Source organism: Mercurialis annua, linkage group LG1-X (assembly GCF_937616625.2).
Source record: "Mercurialis annua linkage group LG1-X, ddMerAnnu1.2, whole genome shotgun sequence".
Taxonomy (NCBI): domain Eukaryota; kingdom Viridiplantae; phylum Streptophyta; class Magnoliopsida; order Malpighiales; family Euphorbiaceae; genus Mercurialis; species Mercurialis annua.
The window spans coordinates 33103174-33111584 of NC_065570.1; positions in this window are offsets into that span (position 1 = coordinate 33103174).

The following is an 8411-nucleotide window of genomic DNA, read 5'->3' on the forward strand; positions in this document are numbered from 1 at the left end:
TTTGCAAACATGTAACCACCTTCTATATCTTAGCACAAGCGACACATACTTAATTGCCTTAGTCGTCTGTATAAACAGATACTATTCACTTACTAACTTAATAGTCCTGATCCGCGCGCGTAATGCCACGTACTACTAATGCACACATAACACAATTACAGACAACCACGGTCTAACTCTTGCTGCAGTAGTTCCTAGGTATACTTACTGACAAATACTCCCGGTCAAACAAGCAATCAGACAACTCTAGCAGTGGTAACTGGACCAAACTGCTCTCAAACAAACATTGAAACAAACTTGCAGTGGTAACTGGACCAAACTGCTCTGATACCAACATTGTCACGACCCAAAATATTGAGCCGCAACCGGCGCTAGGGAACGGGAGTGGTAGCTCCGGAACCCGTAGCAAGCCTAAAATCACAATTTATTTTTCGCAAATAATATAAACAAACAGCGTAACACAACAGAAGCAAATATATAACACATATAAACATTTACACTAACTGTTCCGTTAACCTCGCGGGCTCTAGTTACCGTACCCTGTACGAACTGGCCTCGCGGTACTATATACATCAGTTAGTGTCTCAAAACATCACACCGGCATCTGGGGCCGTGGATCATATACAAAACACGTAGCCTATCAAGAAGCATATAAACAAATACAGCAGTTGATATATACAATCAAAATGAACTGCTGACTAGGCTACTATTCTGTTGACACAGGACCACTACTGCAGCATTAACAGAAGTCATAAACTAACATATACAGATGACTTCTGCACTCCAAAATTGGCCTCTAGCTAAGTCCACAAGCTAAGCACCTGAAAGACATCAAAGGTGAGGGGTCAGTATTTGGGGAAATACTGAGTGAGTTCACAGTTTACTAACGGTATTATTTTAAAAACATAGCATCGCATTTCAAATCAATATCAATATAAAAATACATATGAACAAGTACTCGATCCTTTCGAAACTATAATCCTGAAACATAACGTAACTCACTATTATTCAAATCATACTGATTCCATTAGTCTGACCCGGGAGCGTTCACGTTCAACCACGTCAGTCAGAACATATCTCTTAATCCCAAAGAGGTGGGTCCAACCCACTGGTAGGTCCAACCTACTAGATACGGGGCTCAGGTTACACTGTAACCGAGTTCACTCTCGTATAGCATTCATATCATAGTTTTCATAATCAAACCATGCATGCATCTCAAATCATATCTTATAGTCAGACACACTAGACTGACTCGATTACTGGTGATCACGCAGCCTATTGACACCCAATAGGTAGCTAGTTTCGTTGGATCGTATACTAGGTTCTCGTACATTAAAACTTAATCAAAACATGTAGCATATCAACAATTCATATATATATATATATATATAGTGCGATGCATATAAACAGTATATATATATATAGTATGATATCAACATAATATTAATCGATAATACACGAAAGTAAAGTGCAACTCACAGTGACCGCAATCCAAGAAATGATATGATCGATCTGATAGTACGCTCTTGCTAGTCCGCCTCTACTGACTTCACTACTCGCAGACACGTCTGATAAATCGTTAATAGTTAGACGTGATTCTCATATTCTTATACGTATAATACTTTTAAGTTTTAGGTTTTAGTTTCGTTTTACACTTATTTACGTATTCAATATCTCTAGTCGTATAAACGACTTGGCGAATACTATTTCTCATAATTGAGAATCGCTTAACGTCCTTGACGTTTTCCATTATTATTATTTATCTAAAACGTCGAGCTAATCTCAAGATTAATGATTCTCAAAGTCCGAAATCCGTCTTTCCACGTCCAATTGCCCTAAACGTCAAACACTTAGGTCAATTATAGTTTGTATACGCGTGGGGGCGAGTTGGGGTGCACGGGTGTGCATTTTGGTGGGTGCACGATCGTGCAACTGAGTACACGTTCGTGCACCTCAGGGGTACACGTTCGTGTACTCATTGTACACGTTCGTGTACCATGAGAAGTACACGTTCGTGTACTTCAGTACACGATCGTGTACCTCGCTAGGTGCACGTTCGTGTACATCAGTACACGTTCGTGCACCCGTGGTACACGGTCGTGTACCACGTGCACAGCCCCGGAAAATGCGATTTCCGTGGTTTTTCCTCCATTCCGACATGCTTCACACACCCACACTCAATACCCATATCACGGTTTCTTCAAAAACGCTATATTAACCTCGAAAACGTCAAATTCCAACCAATACGCTATAAAACGTAAAACAGCCATTTAATATCGATTTTAGCACTGAATTCCAAGAATTTTACCTCGAAATGAAGCTTAGGATCGATAGAGGACAAGATTCTGAAGAATTTGCCGCTTGAATCGCTTGAATCGCTTGAATCGGACGTCGAACGGAGAAACCGTGAAGAAACGAAGTTGATCGATAGAAAATGAAGCTTCTGGATTCTCACCCTCTGATACCTTCCTTCATTCAAATGGTTTCCTCTTATATTGAATGGCTAAAGGTTCACTTTGGTCCTTGTTCTTTTTGTTTCTTATCATTTATCTTTTAAACTTTTCTTTCGTACGATTTAGTCCATAGCTAAATCGTTAAACTCTTTTATTACGACTTATACGTATTATTTATATCCTGTAAATAATACAAAGCCCGATATTAACACTTTCCCGTCAAAATCCAATATTTCTATTTTCGACGTAAAGTGGCTAAATTACCACTTTGGTCCCTGCACTTCATTTTAGACTTTTCTTGACATTTTTCCTTTTAATTCCAATTCTAACTTTAGAGTTGACATATAAACCTTAATTTTCTCATAGTTAACTTCTCAAAACCGACCTACTTAAAACTTATTTATCGGAAAACTTTCCAATATCACCACTTCTGCGACTCAAAACTGGACACGTGGTCCAATTAGCTAACTAATTATTTTGGGGTATTACATTAGCATACAACTGATGCTCACGCAATGTCTGTAGTATAGTCCTCAAATGATAAGCATGCTCCTCCTCACTCCGAGAATAGATCAAAATGTCATCAATGAACACGATAATAAACTGATCCAAAAACGGCTTGAACATTCTGTTCATCATATCCATAAACGCTGCTGGTGCGTTAGTTAGACCAAAGGACATAACCAGAAACTCAAAATGTCCATAACGAGTCCGAAAGGCAGTCTTAGGCACATCTACATCACGGATTCGAAGTTGATGATACCCAGACCTCAAATCAATCTTGGAAAAACACTTCGCACCCTGCAACTGGTCAAACAAATCATCGATGCGAGGAAGAGGATATCTGTTCTTGACAGTAGCATTGTTCAACTGTCTGTAGTCGATACACAGTCGAAAGGAACCGTCTTTCTTCTTCACAAACAGAACTGGAGCACCCTATGGAGAAGTACTCGGTCTGATGAACCCGCTATCCAATAATTCTTGTAACTGGTCCTTCAACTCTTTTAGCTCTGCAGGAGCCATCCGAGACGGCGGTATCGAAATCGGAGCTGTACCAGAAACCACATCAATGCAAAACTCAATCTCACGGTCAGGTGGTAATCCAGGCAATTCCTCTAGAAACACATCAGTGAACTCATTCACTATCGGAACACTATGCATATCACCACCATCAGCCTCCAAATCACGAACGACAGCAAGAAAACCCTGGCAACCCTTGCCTAACATCCGCTTCGCCTTGATGGCGAAAATCAGATTCTTAGGTGTCTCCGCCTTTTCTCCCTGAAAGGAAAAAGGTAGATCACCTGGAATCCTAAACTCGACTGACTTCCCTCGACAGTCAATAGAAGCAAAATGGTGTGACAACCAGTCCAACCCCAAGATGACATCAAAAGAAAAAACGTCAAGCACAATCAAATCAGCACATAATTCTCTACCCTGAATAACCACTGGACAAGAAGGATAAACGACGTCCACTACTACACCTTTAGATATAGGTGTAGACACAGCTAGAGGTTCACTCAAAACAGATGGTGCAATACCCAATTTCCCAGCAAAACATGTAGACACAAACGAATGGGTTGCACCCGCATCAAATAATACCAAAGCATCAGTAAAAGAGATCAAAATGGTACCTTACACCACAGCATTTGATGCACGCGCATCCTGAGGAGTAAGCGCGAACACTCTGGCCTGACCCTGTGTTTGCTGCTGCGAACTCTGCCCAGTACCATAACTGTTGGAACCTCTGCCACCGTTACCACGGCCACCAAATCCTCTGCCACCAGAACCACGGCCCCGCTGGCACCAAAAGATGCTGCAGGTTGAGAATACCCTAGAGACTGTGTAAACGCAGGTCGCTGCTGCTGGTAAGACGACTGCGCCACACTGGAGTTAGAAATCTGCTGCCCAGATGTCGGACACTCCCTGGAGAAATGACCAGGCTGGCCACAAGATAAACAACCTCCAGGAGCTAACTGGTACTGACCATAGTGCCTGCGTCTACAGTTCTGGCAGAACGGAATGTTCGATCCACCACTGTACCCACGTCCTGAACCATGGTTACTCCCACTGCTACTAGAATTGTACGGAGCACTCCTAGTACTATGCCTCCCCTTGTTGTGCGTACAGCGACTCCCCCTATTGGCCTGAGAAGAGCCACTGTACTAGTTTCTACTATCATGCTGCGCTGGGGCCTGTTGCCCCCCACTAGGAAGATCACTCTTTCCCTTCTGATTCTGGAAAGGGTCAGAGATCGTCCCAAACTGAATCAACGAATTCTCCATCCGTCGAGCACTATCCACTACCCGAGCAAACTCCATGTCAGTCCCTATCAGCAAAGGAAGAAACTCTGAGCCTAAACCCCTATCATAGCGGTCGTTCACTCTCCCTCGATCACCCTGTAGATCTATAGCAAACCGCCCCAAACGGACAAACTCTGTAGTGTAGTCTGTCACTGATCTATCCCCTTTCTTCAAATTTAGCAGCTTTTCTCTGAAGTTCTCAGTAACAGAGAAAGGTAGATAGTAACCTCTGAACCTGTTCACAAACTCAGCCCAAGTCAATGTAGCCATCACTGGCCTGATGTTATCGCGAAACCAGTCCTTAGCTGGACCCTTCAGCGACATCTCCACAAGCATCACTGATTGACGCTCAGTAGCCTGAATCCTCTGACTGTTGTACTCAAACTCTTCCAAGAAATCAAGAGCATCCCCTGTGCCATCAAATAAAGTCGGAGTCCACTTCGTGTAGGTCATCACCATCTCTCTGTCTGTCGGAATGTGATCGACACCAGCAAGTCCACCCATACCAGCTACAGCACCAGCCTGAGGTTGCTGTTGCTGCGCTAACTGACCCAGTACAATACACTGATTCTGCACAAGAGCTTGGTTGTTCTGCATCTCGACAATCCCAGCCAAGAAAGTAGTGAAGTCGAACGCCTGCATATTCGGTGCCTGATGCACCTCCGGTGCCTGCTGCACATTCGGTGCCTGAACACCTGCTGCACCACGTCCTCTAGCTCCACCTCTACCAGCACCAGCTCCTCTACCTCTACCTCTGCCAGCACCTCTACCTCTACCAGCACCTCTACCTCTACCACGTCCAGCATTGGCCGGAACGGGTGGTACGTTCTGATCGACTTCCATGGAAATCGCATCATCAGCCTCAGCTTCTTGCTCTGCCGCAGCACGAGCACGAGTACGAACACCATTGTCCATATCCTAAGGATTGAACAAAAACAATTTAAATAACACATAATTCATACCAGAGTATGAAACAAAACAAGTAACAAATTAGGATTTCTCGAGAAATCAACAGCATTAAAATATTCACCCAAGTGAAATAACATTAACAATTAACAACATCAACTCAACATATAATGACTGACTCGACGCGATCCTATTGGTGTAGGCAGAATGTTTTAAAAAGTAAAAGATGACATTTTTAAAGACATGACAGAAACCTATATCCGCAGTAGTTCCTAAGACACAACCATACTTAACAGAGTAAACACATAGCAAGCAAATGGCCTTGGTTTGAAACCAAAGCTCTGATACCAAGTTTGTCACGACCCATTTTCATGAATCGCGACCGGCGCTAGGTTATGGGTAATGTAGTACCAAAACCCGTAGCTAGCCTTTCAATTAACATACAAACACATAAACCTGCAGAAAACCAATGCTCGGGGGAAACCGAGACTTCAGCCTAAATCTAGCAGTTATAATATTCAACAATTAAAATAACATGCTTTCCAATAATAGTATTAAATCGGCTTAACATCAATAATCCGGAATAAACGTTTAACATGCCATAGCAATAAATAATCAATCAGACCAATCTGACAATAATTAGAATAAAATAAAGATGTCTAGTCAACTACTGCGGTCTAAGAATGAAATAGTTGATAGTTCTACTAAAATAAATGGAACCTCCGAAGAAAAGTAAATGCTGAGATCACCAGACTCTCTCAGATCATAACCCTGGGAAAAATTTGAAAAACAACGGGGTCAGATATACTGAGATAAGTTTATACCACTATGTACATTTATTAAGTGGAAAACCTTTAAAATCGTTTAAAATATTTAATAACGATATTACGAATAATAATTGGAACCCTAATCCACAATTCTAAATAATAAACATAATCCAATAGGCTTGGTCCCGAGAGTTGAGCTACACCGAGTTACCACCGACCACACTGTACCATATCTAGAGTCCCGAGAACAATGCTAAACCGAGTTACTCTATTTGGTCCCGAGAGCTACGCTCACACCGAGTTACCACATTTCCATAAATACCTTACCCAGATCATTACCGGTGCGCACGCAGTCCTAATGATGCCCATTAGGTAGCATGTTCCAACTAAGAGTCATAATATAAAAACAGTTCGAAATATACGTACAATATATATATTTAATATTAAAATAACAATTTACTTAATAAAGCGGTAAATAGTAAGTACAAACTCACTGCTTGCTAATCCACGTGATAACCGGCAAGCAACTAATCCTGGTTCGCCTCTGGAGCACGAACAACAGACGGGTCTAGACAAATAAAATAATTATTAAAAACAGACCCTAACTCTAGAGAGTACAAGACACCACATAGGACTAGCATAACTAACACGTCGGAATTAAATAATCCAAAGCAACACAAAAATACCCAAAAGGTAATAAAGTCCCATCTAGAGGCCCCTGTACTTTACACATTTTTTTTCTGTAGGTCCTTATACTTCATTTTTGTATTATCTGATCCTTCTACTTACCTATTTTTATTTTTCAGGTCCTTTTTGAATTTTTTCCAGTCATTTTGTGTGACTGGAGGAAAAAAAGATTGTAAGTATAGGGACTTAGAAGAAAAAACAATTGTAAGTAGAGGGACTGGAAAAAACTCAAAAAGGACCTGAAAATCAAAAATAAGTAAGTAGAAGGATCAGATAATACAAAAATGAAGTATAAGGACCAACGGAAAAAAAAGTGTAAAGTACAGGGACCTCTAGATGGGTTAAGCCATTAAGTTATAAAATAAGTTCAGGGGCTAAATTGTAATTTAGCCAATTCATGCCCAATTGATATACTTATTTAAATAAGATTACCTGAGTAATTATATTAACTAAATTTATAATTATCTATCGTTTTCACTATTTAATTTATAAACAAAATAAAATCCAAGTTATTAGTTAAAGTTTAACATTAAGGATTTATTTGATTTAGCTAAAATATTTTGGTGATTACAATGGCTATTTAGCCATCACCTACCTTTCAAAATCAATTAACCGCGCCCATTACATACACATCAACAATCCACCATATTTTGCTACTGAACCAAAATTCTTAAGCCTAAATCCATCAAAATCTCATGATAACAAAGCAACCTTAACCATAGCTAATCAATACCTAATCTCCAAATCAAGATCTAACAATAATCATAACACAGTAAAGGAAATCCAAATTGTAAAACCATGGCAAAAACATAAACGAGGCAACGATAATCCGTATAGCAATTTAACTCAACTCCATAACATAAAATCAAACAATTCCGCTAACCTATCAACCAAGGATGCTAAATAGCCTACAAGCAATCAAAATCAAGTCCCAAGACAATGGAAAAGAGTCGGCAGAAACAAGTTTAATCCAAGAACAGTTTATAGCATTTCTAAAACAGAAACCGTACGGCGAACGGAACGAGATCGATAGCGTACCCTTCAACGAAAATGAGGTGGGGAATTGAAGGTACACGTGTCTAGAACGTCTGGAAACAAACGGTTTCAATTTCGATCTAGAAACGAGACAAAACGATCAAAAACACAGAAGTGCCGTCAAAGCTAAATCTGAAAACTTAAGAACACAACATACCGATGATTTCAGCAAACTTCAAGAGGGATTTTCGACAGTGATTCTTCAGAGAATCGAATGAACAATGGCAGCTAGGGTTAGCTTGCAGCGAGAGGAAGAGATT